Source organism: Lutra lutra, chromosome 6 (genome assembly GCF_902655055.1).
Source record: "Lutra lutra chromosome 6, mLutLut1.2, whole genome shotgun sequence".
Lineage (NCBI taxonomy): Eukaryota > Metazoa > Chordata > Mammalia > Carnivora > Mustelidae > Lutra > Lutra lutra.
Window position 1 is genome coordinate 116,918,030 of NC_062283.1, and position 14,390 is coordinate 116,932,419.

Sequence of the window (14,390 nt, forward strand, 5' to 3'; positions counted from 1 at the left end):
TCAGAAAAGTATGTGACTCTTTGTCTTGGGGTCATGAGTTTGAACCCCACATCAGGTGCAGAGATTACTAAAAAAAATAAACTTAAAAAAAATTGAAAGAAGGGTTTATGGGTATATTTAAATGTATATGTCAGGTTTATTTTATATTACAAGTAAAGAAAGTAAATAAACTCTGAATGCCTACATATAATAAAATACATGTATGTGTATATATATATACACACACACACATTTTTATGCATATATATGTATGCATATGTATTTATATGTTTTGGATCTATAATATATAAGCTTGTGGAAATTCCATCTTCTTTTTTGAAACTAAAACAGGGATCACTAACAAATGATCTTGAAAATATTTTTGTCAAAGATAAAGCAGATATTATTCTTTGGTAGTGGAAAACATAAATCTGCAAGGCAATATCTCTGACAATTTGAGAATGGGAGTTGATAAATTTTAAAACTTTTTTTCTTTTCCTTTTAAGTCTATTTCTTTTTCATATTTTTCTTGCAGCCTCACTTGAAGAATAAATAAACCACTAACCCAGTATTTAGGTTAAGGGTAACAAGCAGTGAGAAACACAGAGTCTAAATAAATTTAAAGGATTGATCAAAATTTAGGAGTTATTGTGTAATGTTAATGCATTTGTTTGATGTCAGTTAACAAAATTTTTAAAATAAAGACCATGATAGCACTCATTACTAATTGTTTTCTGCACAAAGTATCATGGCTGATGGTCAAATTCACATTAAAACAAAATAAAGAGAAAAAGAAATTCATGGAGAGTAAACAGGCTGCATGGCAGCATAGGTGGATCCTTATACAACTTTAATTTAACCATATGAATGGAATCCACTAAAGATTTCTAGTGGTTTTTTACTGCTCTCCACCTTCAAACCCATTTGATACCTCTCAATAATAAATTCTTGGCTTTTTGTTACTTTTCACTATGAGTCCAGGTGAGTGTGATCATATAAAAAGAGGATTCTTTTTTTTTTTAAGATTTTATTTAGCATGTGCATCTGAATGTTTATAGCAGCAATGTCCACGATAGCCAAACTATGGAAAGAGTATAGATGTCCATCAACAGACGAATGGATAAAGAAGATGTGAGATATACACACACACACACACACACTCTCACGCACACATAATGGAATACTATGCAACTATCAAAAAGATGAAATCTTGCCATTTGCAATGACATGGATGGAACTAGAGGGTATTATGCTAATGAAATAAGTCAATCAGTGAAAGATAATTTCATAATATCGCAATGATATGAGGAATTTGAGAAAGAAGACAGAGGATCATAGGGGAAAGCAGGGAAAAATGAAACAAGATGAAACCAGAGAGGGAGGCAAACCATAAGAGACTCCTAATCCCATGAAACAAATTGAGGATTGCTCTTGGGGAGAGGGGTGGAAAGGATGGGGAGGCTGGGTGATGGATATTGGGGAGGGTATGTGCTATGGTGAGAATATAAATAACAATAATAATAATAATTAATAATAATAATAATAAAGATTTTATTTATTTATTTATTTATTTGACAGAGAGACACAGAGAGAGCACAAGTAGGCAGAGTGACAGGCAAGGGGAGAGGGAGAAGCAGGCTCTCCACAGAGCAGGGACCATGACGTGGGACTCCATCCCAGAACCCTAGGATCAAGACTTGAGCCAAAGGCAGACAGTTAACCAACTGAACCACCCAGGCTCCTCTAGAAAGAGGATTCTTGATACTGTGTAAATATTTACCTCTAAAAAGATGTAAGTAAATTTACAGGAGGTGAAAGAAAGGAAGCAGATATGAAGACACATTAGGATAACATTTTCCTATTTTCTGTTTCCAAAACTGAAAAATACTCACAGAAAATAGATCACCAGTTTCAAGAAAGGAATTTAGTATATTAACTAAAATATTAAACATGTGATGAGTAAATACTCCCAGTAATTCAGCTAAGGCCTAAGACATGCCATGTCTTTCATAACCCACACAGGAATCTAATATTACTGATCGGTTGTCCAAAAATAGGTACCTCTTCAAATCTTCAATAATTTTACTTTGGTATGGTTAAAAAAAAAAAGATAATTACAGTGTCAATTGTTTAAGTTCGCTAGTATCACGAAAGGTTTTCTTTTTCTTTCTTTCTTTCTTTTCTTTCTTTCTAACGTCTTCACAGGGGAGGCTGATGCAAACAGTGTGGTCAGTTCGCGTCACATGACGCGATGCGATGCGAACTGACGTTGTGTGGTTAGTCTTTTCACATATACATATAAATACACAGACTAAAAAGAACAAAAATAAAACTTGTACATGTTCTTCTACTCTACAGAAATTGGAAGGAGGGAGGGTGGGAAAGGAGAAAGGGAAATATTGACAAAAAGATGGGAAGAAAGCATGAAGATCAGTACACTAAATATTGACAGTGAGGTTCTAAATGCTTAGGTTTCAGCTGTGTCTACATGCATGAGTCTAATATTAACAAAACTATAATACTACCACAAAGCAGCTTCTGATCACTGATATAGGTATAAATGTTAAAGATATAAAGTACATTAGAGGTCATCTGTTAATTTTCCTCCTGTTCCCAAACAGAAAATTCCAAGAAGCTAATTTTTTTGACCCTAGATAAATTTAATATCAAGGATCAAAGTCTCACAATTCTCAAGCCAGTGTTCTTCATTACATCAGTTCATTCAGGCACTGCCAAAATATTTGTAGAGACACATAAAATTCAAATGACATTCCTGAAGGAAGGCAGTCATCAACAAGAATGAGTTTATGTACATTTATCTTATTCTTTATAAGAGCAATGGAAACTCATTGAGTCGTAGCGACTGATGAAGGTCTGTGGGAGAGGTCTGATTTAGCCAGTCCCATAGCTATGGCCATTACAAATTGCTTTTTTACCCAATGATACACCTTTTGATGCTTTTCATTAGACTCAAGTATTTCCTGTGTCTGTGGCTACTTTAATCTTACTGTTGTTCCTATACTATTATTCATTCAATTATTGTGCTACTGGTGTCATGCGTAAGATTGACCCAGGACACTAAGAACAGGTAGAAGTATACATTTTGGTAATAGAGTGGTCTCTTAATACAAGAATTGTATAAACAGTAAGTTTTTAGAATTTTGAGATTCTAGAGAATATTTTGCTTTTGTTTTTATCAAAATGATATTACAATTTGGTTTTTGTATAAAATATTAACAATGTTCGTGGCACCTGGGTGGCTCAGTGGGTTAAATAAAGCCTCTGCCTCAGCTCAAGTCATGATCCTGGGGTCCCAGGATTGAGCCCCACATCGGGCTCTCTGCACGGCAGGGAGACTGCTTCCTCCTCTCTCTCTGCCTGCCTCTCTGCCTACTTGTGATCTCTGTCTGTCAATTAAATAAATAAAATCTTCTAAAAAATTAACAATGTTCTTAAAATTCTAACATTTATTTTCTTATCTCTTGTTGAATTCAATAGCTTTCTTATTTTAAAGTTAATCCAGGAAGGTCCAACCTTTTCTGGTTTTTGTATCTCTATGCTATGGTTTTAATGTGATGTTAGCTAAAAATCAAAAGCCTTATTAATGAGCAATAGACTCAGATATTTTTATGTACATTATACCTCTGGAAGATAGATACAAAATTATATAATCAGGTTTATTAATATTTATGATGGGAAAATAAAAGATTCAAACCAGAAGACTACCTTCAATTTTATGCAGTCCAACTCTCATTATGATGAAACATGGTAACAGAGTTTAATAAATTCCACATGGTCTAAATTAAATAAATGTTTATAGGAATATATATGGAATAGTAAACAGAGTTCTTATGTTTAAATATTCAATTCTGTTGACAAAATAAAAAAGACAACCAACAGAACGGGAGAAGATATTTACAAATGATATATCAGATAAAGGGCGAGTATCCAAAAATCTATAAAGAACTTATGAAACTCAACACAAAAAGGACAAATAATCCAATCAAGAAATGGACGAAGACACGAACAGACATTTCTTCAAAAACATACAAATGGTCAACAGACACATGAAAAACTGCTCAACATCACTCAGCATCAGGAAATACAAATCAAAACCACAATGAAATACCACCTCACATTGGTTAGAACGGCTACAGTTAACAAGTCAGGAAAGGAGAAATGTTGGTGAGGTTGTGGGGAAAGGGGAACCCTATCACACTGTTGGTGGGAATACAGGGCAGTGCAGCCATTCTGGAAAACACTATGGAGGTCCCTCAAAAATTTGGAAATACCTGAATCCTATGACCCAGCAATTGTGTCTTTACCCCAAAGATACAAATGTAGTGATCCAAAGGGGCACCTGCCACCCAATATTTAATAGCAGCAATGTCCACAACTACCAAACTATGGAAAGAGTCCAGATGTCCATCCACAGATGAATGGTATATATAATATGGTGTGTGTGTGTGTGTGTATATATATATAAATAGATATATTATATAAAGCATGAATGGTATATATATATATACACTATATGTACAATGGAATATTACTCAGCCACCAAAAAAAAGAAATGTTGCCATTTACAATGATTGCATATGGAACTTGAGGGTATTATCATAAGCAAAATAAGTCCACTAGAGAAAACCAAGTATCACATGATCTCACTGAAACGTGGAATTTAGGAAAGAAAACAGAGGATCATAGGGGAAGAGAGGGAAAAATAAAACAAGATGAAACCAGAGAGAGAGACAAACCATAAGAGACTCTTAATCATAGACTCTTAATCATATTGAGGGTTGCTGGAGAGGAGGGTGGTGGGGGATGGGGTAACTGGGTGATGGGCATTAAGGAAGGCATGTGATGTAATGAGCACTGGGTATTATATAAGACTGATGAATCACTGAACTCTACCTCTGAAACTAGTAATAACACTATATGTTAATTAATTGAATTTAAATAAAAAAACACATTCTAAAAAAAGTTAAAAAGTAAAAATTTGAACATTTAAAAAATAAAAATTCAATTCTGATTGCTCTGCAAATGTCAAAGTCTGAGATAAAATTTAGTCCTTTCCCTTCATAAATACTGGTTTTGATATTCCACAAACATTTCCAAAAATCTTTGATTTAAAAATTAGCTTTGAATTTACCTATTCTATTACTTCAATCTGTTCATCTTCTCACTAAGTGTAATATTTCAAAAGAGCAAATGTCTTAAGTATTACTTCGACATTTATTTTGAGGACAGCCTTTCTCTCTCTCTCTCTCTTTTTAAGATTTTTATATGTTTATCTGACACAGAGAGAGACAGAGCAGAGAGAGAGAGCACACAAACAGAGGGGGCAGGAGAGGGAGAAGCAGGCTCCCCACTAAGCAGAGAGCCTGATGCAGGGCTTAATCCCAGGACCCTGGGATCATGACCTGAGCCAAAGGCAGATGCTTAACCGACTGAGCCACCCAGGTACCCCGAGGATGGCCTTTTTCTTAGTATGACCACTAAAATATATGTTTAAGAAAAAATAATTAAAAAAAAAAAAAACAACTCTCTTTTCTTCCAAATTAAATGATGGAAGACTGGTAAGGAAATGTTTTTCATGTCATCTTTTCTGCCAAAGCCCCAAAATGATTTTTACTGAAAATATACATGCAAAAATGTGTACACAATTTTTGCTTTGTTTATACATAAAATTTTTCTGATTATTTTCTGTACTTTTGAATTGTTATACTACATTCTTTCTTGAAAAAAAAATAGCTTCACCCATAGGCTGTTGTTTTTGTTTTTGTTTTTTTTTCCCAAAATGGCAAGAGGAAAGTTTGAGTGGATAAAAATTTGAAATAGAATTATTTTAAAACAACAAGATAAAATGAATTAAATGAAATGAAAACTTCTTCTTTTTTTTCTTTTCTTTTTTTTTTTTTCATTTTCCCCCAGCTTTCTTAAGGAGGAAGAGGAAGATCCTAGTTTAGTATACATTCTCTTTTTCTTTTATTTCCTTCCTCAGCATATAGCACAGTGCTTGGCACATCATGAAAACTCAATAAATATTTGGTCAATGAATGAAAGTGTGAGTAAAAAAAAAATCACATATGCAATTAACTATACTCCAAGTGATTTCTTGTATGTGCCAATATGCATTCTTGTTTCAATTTTTATGGAAAAGTGACTACTGGAAACCCTCTTTAGAAATTTTACCCAGAATGACTCACATCTGATTCAAATCAGAAGAACAATCAATTTGGCGCCATTGTAAGAACTCTCAGATGTTAAAGGTGACAAAATGGGCAAAACTCCTCCTAACAGATTATAGATACCATGTGTGACAGAATTAAGTGGGAAAATGTTCGTAGAAATGCTGAAGTGGAAAGCATGTCATGCCCATGTGGCTTGGCTGCAGGATACAATGCATTCACTGACATGATGGCAAAGTTGGGTGGCATATCACGTATGGCATATGGCAGGCTTCTGCTTCAGCAAATGCATTACACATGCCAGAAAGTAGTGTAGTTTCTACTGATTATTCTGTTTCTTTTCTTTCAAGTGTTCAAAATTAATATTAAGTTTTTTAGTAACCCAAAAAGGAACACAAACAGTCCAAATATACTTTAACTCATTCCACAGTGGATTTTCATAGTGATTATTTGTCCACCTTAAAAATTGCATATGTACACATTATTCCTCAAAATGTAAGCTAAGAAGGATGTTGAAAGGTAAAACAAAAACCCTCATATTTAGTCAAAACAGAAAGAATCACTTTCAAAATTATAAGTGTACATATGGATACTAATACATATGCTTTCACAGTCTACTTCTTTATATTCATGTTCACTTATTTAGATCTTCATGGGTGCTGATTCCTTCACTGATTCCTTCTTTCAAGGAGCTTGCAGTCTAGATAGGAAAAAAAAAAAAAAAAGGTAAACAAGCAAAAACCCAAGCTACAGTGTAGTAAGTATAGTAGGAACAGAAACAGGGGGGAGGGGGTAGACCTGAGAAGGGTAAAAATAATTAATTGTAAAGTATCCTAGAATACAGGATTCCTGTGATTGGTCTCTAAAGAAATGATGGATTAACTATTTCATTTAAGAAGGGGAAAAATAATACTATGAGCAAAAGAAGGAGCATTTGCAAATGCAGAGAAGCATAAGTTAATACATTGGTTTTCAGGTGCTGCAAGTAATTTAGTGTTGATAAAGCACAGTGTAGAGAAATACGGCAATATGTCAAGATGGCGGAGGCCAGAAACTTCTCTATGTTATGTTGAGATTAGATTTTATTCTAAAGGGGATACAAAACCACAAAAGGGTTTTAAGTGGATAGTGATGATCAGATACATGTATTAGAGACATCAATCTATAGGAGTTGCAATAATGGGAAGAATGGGTAAGAAAATTATGATATTGAAGGCTGCAGTAGTCCAAATGGTGACAACCAGGGCCTCACTGAAGTGTTACCAATACAGATGAAAAAGGGAGGGCTGCTCTTGGAATCATGTTGACAATAGAACTGGCAGGACATAGTAACCAAGTCAAAGTTTCTGCACAAGGGACAGAAGTAGTTTAGGATGACTCCAAGAGTTCTTGCTCGGTGAACCAGTTAAAGTATGAAAAAAAAGGATGTGAGAAAGATTTATTAAATAGCTATAAATGTAGTTTTGGAAATTCTGAATTTGATTTGGCAATAGGTTTATCTAATCAGACCTTTAATAAAAAGGTCAATGTGTGGACTTTTAGGTGAAGACTTAGAGACTGGAGATAAACTCTTTGGTCTTGAATAGAATGTGCTTTTTGTATTTTGGAGGATGTTATGTGTTGTATATGTGTCCAATAGATCATCATTTTGGATTTATATGAAGGAAAATATTTATATTTTCTTGGCCAATATTTTGTTTAGGAGTCTATAGCCATGTTCTAGACTGATTATGTTTTTAGTTTCATTCTCCCTAGTGTTATCAATATTTAATGTTATTATTAAAATTATGTTTGTCTCATAAAGACTGAGAAGCTGTCATTTTTTTTTCTCTCTCCATAAGAGTTATGTTAAAATTGGATTATTTATTCTTTGGATGTTACCATCTCAGTCAGATGTTTTCTTTGTGGGAAGGCATTTAACACATTAAACTCTTCTGATGATTTTAAGATTTCTCAGGCTATATACATACATATATAATTGTATATGTAGTTTTATATATGTGTAGTTTTATATATGTGTGTATATATAAAATATAGTTGTCAATTTTATATGTTCCTTTTAAATAAGTTTATCTCATCTAAGTGTTCAAATACACTGGTTTGTAATTGCTGAAAATACCTTTTTTTAAGTCTTTTTGATCTCTGAAATGTCTGTAGTTAAGTCTCTGTTCATCCTTCACGTTGTTTATTTCAATTTAGGTCAATGATAAACTTATTAGCCAAATGAAGGTAATTTTGAGAATTAGAGATGCTATTACTTATACCATAATAATAGGTATAACCTTGGAGTATCATGATATGGGACAGAACCCCAGGGGTATATCTAGTTAGCTTCACATTCTTAGCATTTAGTAGCAATGTTTCTTTCCTTCTATTTTTTTTTTACATTAGTTTCATTTAGCCATTCCTGTGATTACAATGACATCCAAACCATGTTTTAATAAAAAGTACAATTAGATGTATCTTTTAAGATTAAGCAATGCAATAAGAGGATACTACTACTTATATTTTATCAATGGTCAGTGCTAAATAGTGATTGCTTAATGAGATCATATGTAACTTCTATGGGATAATTAAAGAGTGAAATGCGTACTACAACTAATGAGAAATGCAGACGGATATAGCATTTATTGAGGATTTACTATGTGTAGAGCTCATGCAATCCTCATTAAAATATGCATGTCCAATATTATCTCCACTAGGAAGCTGGAAAATCTCAAGCTTACTTAATTCAAAGTCACATGACTAAGAAGTGGTAGAACTATAGTATAGCTTGGGCTCATAAATCTGTCCATCTCTTGGTCAAAATTTAGCACATTGAAAATTCTCAATAATAAGTAATCACTATATACTCAAAAACTTTTCAAAATATACTTAACTATGAGTCTTAGAGTTTTGATACAAAAAAGTGGCTTTGGTTATTTTATGAGCATTAGTAGACTATTATTCACTGAAAAATTTGAAGTTACCTATTTCATACTAAGTTATCTAAAAGCCTAACACTTTTCCTAATAATGTATGAGAACTTTCAATCACTCATTCATTCAAGCAAAACCTCAGAATGAATCATATTTTATTGACAGTGCTAGGCACAGTTCTGGTTGCTAGACACAGGCTGAACCAAAGAGAGACAGCTCTTGCTTTCAAGGAGTTTCTAATTCAAATGGGAGAGCAAAATACAATGAAGTAAGCAAACATGTAATGAAATTTAATGTAATAATTAGCTCTAGGAATAAAAATGAAGTAGTTTAAAGCCATAAAGAGTAACCAACATAGATGTGGTAACAGATCATATCTAACTGAAGCAATGGACAAAGTCCTGTGAAACTCTGAAGGCAGCATCCCAGGCCTGGAAGTTAGAGTGGGCAAAGTCCTCTCCCCAGGTAGAAAACAGACAAGGGCTTTCAGTGTGTCAGCAGTAAGGTCAGTGAGCAAGGAATACATTTAGAGAGGTAAGATATAGGCTCCCGCTTAAAATGAAATGTTAAAACATTTCCTGTTTCGTTTATTACTAAGAACCATGTACAACATACTCCCCACCATCTCCGACCACATGTTATCCTTGAGATTCATGATATCCATGATATTTTTGTACTCTGAAAGATGAGAAATATACTTGGTAGTAAGAGGCTGTATTCTCATAAATACAGACGCTAAAGGAAGACATAAAGTGGCAGGATAGGAGGAGCACATCTCAAACTGAGGGTTTGTAATTATTTTGTGGTGTATCAGTTTTCTGAGGCTAAAATTCCTCTTCTAGTATGTGTCCAGATTGGCGAGGAAGGATAAATCAAAGTACATTCAATATATTTTCAATTCAGTATCAATTCAATTCAATTCAATTCAATATATTCAAACTGTTGTTTGAAGAAGTACAGAAAGCAAGTAATTTCCTAGCACAGGCACATGCATGTGCACACACACACACACACACTTTCTCCCAGTTACTCAAACTCAAATCTAGGTGTTGCTCTGAAGGGGATTTTATTTATGTAATTAATGCTTTTAATCAGCTGACTTCAATTTAGTAATTATTTGGGTAGACCTAACTTAATCAGTTATTAGCCCTGGGAAAAAAAGGACATAAGCCTTCCTGAGACAGAAAGAGTGAGTAATTAGTGGGCAACATGTTTAGGTCCTTGTTCATAGTATTTCAATCTGCTTGTGATCTTTCCTTCTTGATTGTAGGCTCTGTGAACTTCAGACTTGTTTAGTCAGCCACCACTATTGGATAAGCCAATTTCTTGGAATAATCTATATATCTATATATATCTCCTACTGGGTCTCTTTCTCTAGGTGAATTCTTAGATACAGGGAGTACCCATCACAATACTCAGCAGGTTAGACACCAAAGAACACATGGAAATATCCATGACTCAGTTTTAAATACCTGTCAGTCTCAGAGATCCTGAGGCCAGGTCACAAAACCACCAGTGAAACAAGTACTTTTCTACATTTTTATCTACTCTCTTTCCTCAGTTTAAATTGGTGGGGGCAGACATTTTGAATGGAAGTCTGGAAGAGTCTTTTTTTATGGTTTCTAACTTTTTAATTTTAAAGGGCAAAGACAAATCTGACCATGCCCCAAAATCTAGGTATATGATGTATTAGTTTTGTATGGCTGCAGTAAAAATTACTACAAACTTAGAAACTTAAAACAACACAAATTCATTACTTCACAGTTCTGTAGATTGTATAAGTACAACACATATCTCACTGGGCTAAAATCAAAGTAACAGCAGAAATCAGTTGCTTTCTAGAGGCTCCAGGAGAGCATCTATTTCCTCACCTTTTCTAGCTTCTAAAGGTTCCTGCATTTCTTAGCACCATGGACCCCTTCCCTTCATCTTCAAAGCCAGCAATGGAGGATGGAGTCCTCCTAACATAGCTTTACTCTCTCTCTTCTATCTCCCTCCTCTGCTTTTAAGGACCCTGTGATTACACTGGACCCATTCAGATAATCCAGGATAATTTATATATATATAAAGGGCAGCTGATTAACAACCTTTGCTCCATTTACAACTTTAATTTACCTTTTTCTATAGCATAATATAATCACTGGTGGTGGGAATTTGGACTTCAACAACTTTGGCAGAGGTGAGTGGTTGGGTAATTATTTTGTCTGTCATATATGAGTTCTTTGCTTATGTGGATCTGGGATAACTAAACATTACTGTACTTCTTTCATACCTTGATAAGGCATCATTTTATTGAGGCAAATGAATCCAATAGACAGGAAATCACTCCTGTAATTATAGAGATGGAAAAACCTGAATTTGTCAACTAACTGGAAATTGATCTATGTCCAAAGACAGAACTTCTCTTTTTATTGCTATATATCTTAACATAAATTGTCATTTTCATCTAGCATTCATTTTTACATGAAAGCATTATTATTAGAGTTTATATAAATATACTTTTTCCTATAGCTATAAGTGGTATCCTGTATTTCTGTACATGGGTTTTACAATATATTGCTAAAAGGTAGCTTTTAATGTGACCAGAATAATGGTCTAATATTCAAAGCTATTTCAAAAAAGCATTTGCTTAAAAATGTTAAAAAATGGAGGTCATTATACAAAATTGACTCCAAATGGCTTCTTAGTCAAAGAGAGATAATTAGGTACTTCCCTGAAGAAAGTGGTATATTAGGAAATTAATCTCCATGGAATTGGTAACCTTTCTGAATTTCAGTGATTTCGGTATTATATTTGATTATATAATCTGGAAAACTCCAAATACACCAGCAAACCCACAGACCCGACTGACAGCTGCTTAACAATAAAAAAAAAAAAAAACTAAAAAACAAAAACAAAACACACACACACACACACGCACACATGCACACACCTTTTGTGTGTGTGTGTGTGTGTATGTGTGTGTGTGCGCGCGCGCGCGCACAACCCCAACCTCGATCTTGATTTTACCAGCAGGATTTCAAGGTACTTTTGAAAGTGTGAGAACTTTCTTGTATATTTCAGCAGTACTAGTCAAAAAAATATGACTAAAAAGGAGGTGACTTTAAACAGGAACAGGTAGGAATGGAGAAGGAAATGTGAGGATGGGCTCTGCATTAATGCCATATATGAAATGTTAGTTCAGAAAAGAAAGGGATCAATTAGCTTAAAAGTTTTAAAGCCATTTTGGCACAGTTTTAAAGACAAAAGAAAAACCATCTTACAGAAATGTAGTTCATTGCTGAGAGGAGATGAGCAATGAACAATGAATTCCATCAGTTTTGTAGGCAACATTCCTTTTCCTTCATACAGTACCATCCATTATTAATGAGCACTATTTCTGAGTGTGAAAGAACCGTTTGAAAAACATTAACATAGTCTATTGGATGTGATTGACATTGCCATTCCTTTCATTATGCTGTTGGCAAGAGGCATCCCTGTAGACTTATGTGCATCTGGACATTACTCGTATTCTCCTTGTTATGCACTCTGGGCAGCTGTGATACGGAGATTTTTGCATTGTATCTTATGGTATATTTTTCAGCTTTTACATTGTGTTCTGTTGCAAAATGTGTAAGTCGAGCCTTTTTGTATGCAATGTTCAATCAGAAAAATTATCTCTTTTCTAATCTGACTCCTCTCCAAATTTTAAAAAGAATTTATTCCAATTCTAGAGATGTGCAGTGACCGTCTGGTAGCCAGGCAGTTATTTAGATCCATGTCTATTCATGGTATTTCTTTTTTGCAATCCAGTTTCAAAGCTGACTACATTTTTAATTGTCCTACTCCATAAAAGAACTATACTTACTAGCTACCTGCTGTTCAGTAACACCACAGCACTGACTAACCCACACACATAATACCTTTTAATCAGCAGAATTGAAAGTAACAAAGTCAAGGATTAGAGGAGTAATGAATACAAGGGAAAAAATTAAGCATCACATCCTCTTGACTTTTAAATATGTATGTAACTAAGCTTCTTTTCTCCTCTGCCTTGCTTCTCCCTCCTCACAGCCCACATGAACACCCACACAGAGATCTGTGTTCCCAAGTGTTGCTGACTTACTTCATATGAGCATACTACAAGTCTATCTGTTTCTCTGTACATTAATAAGCCATCAGTGAAATGGAGACTAAAATATTTTCAGTCATCTCATGCTAATAGTCATTATTAGATGGAGGTACAATAAAACTGCTGCCATTCTCAGTTTTGATATTCTACTGCCAGTTCTACCAAGTTTGACTGTCCTAAAAATTCATCTTAAAAGGAGTTCCAATAATTATGCTTTTTCTCTTGGGTTATCAATAAGTGCAATGCAAAAAAAAAAAAAAAAAAAAGGAGGAGGAGGAGTTGTTCCATTGTAAAAGTAAAGTGGGAATGTTCTATGTCAATGCTCTGGAGTGCTTCAGAGCCAGATAAGCTCCTATAAGACTAACATAAAACAGGATTCCCTAATAAAGGCATTATAATTAAATGGTTTTCTTAAAATTATATCACTCTAGAATATTTTCTCCTCACAGACTGTCTAGAGTTATTATTGTTCCATGGAACACATTTTTGGAAATTCTGATTTAACTGACTCTCCCTATTAAGCTTACCATTATACTAACGGAACCTACACTAGGGAAAAATAACAACATCAACAACAAAACTTTTACTTCCTACTCTTTCCACATATAACGTAGTGTGGTGATTAAAAGGACTGGCTCCAGACTTTCACTTCCTGGGCTGAAATACCAGCTCCTCTAATTACCAGTTGTAATTACTACTACTTCATTAGGTCTTTTACCCCTTCTTTGACTCATTTTTCTCTATAGCAAAATGAGAAAAAATAACAGTGCTTTAAACCTGAAATAACGTACATAAAGTGGTAGGCTATAATAATTGCTATTATCTCTCCCCAAACATTTGCACCTGAAGCACATTATCTCTTTTATATCAGGAAGACATGTGGTTATGTCATATGGTATAGTTTGCTTTATCCAGGATGTCCACTGGAGACATGGAGAACTTTCCAGAAATTGTCATGAATCCCAAAACTGACTATCAAACTTCATACACTCTGGTTTTCACTAATTAAGTAGGTTGTTTTATGAATTAGCCCATTCTAAAGAAATAGTACAACAAAGCTGCATGCCACACTAGTTAGCACATTTTTACTGCACTCTCTAGAGGATAGTACTCCCATTCCTCCATTGTTTGTTCAAGCATGCCTTAGTCTAAAGTTGGAATGTTCAAGTCTATCATGAATGATAAGCAGAA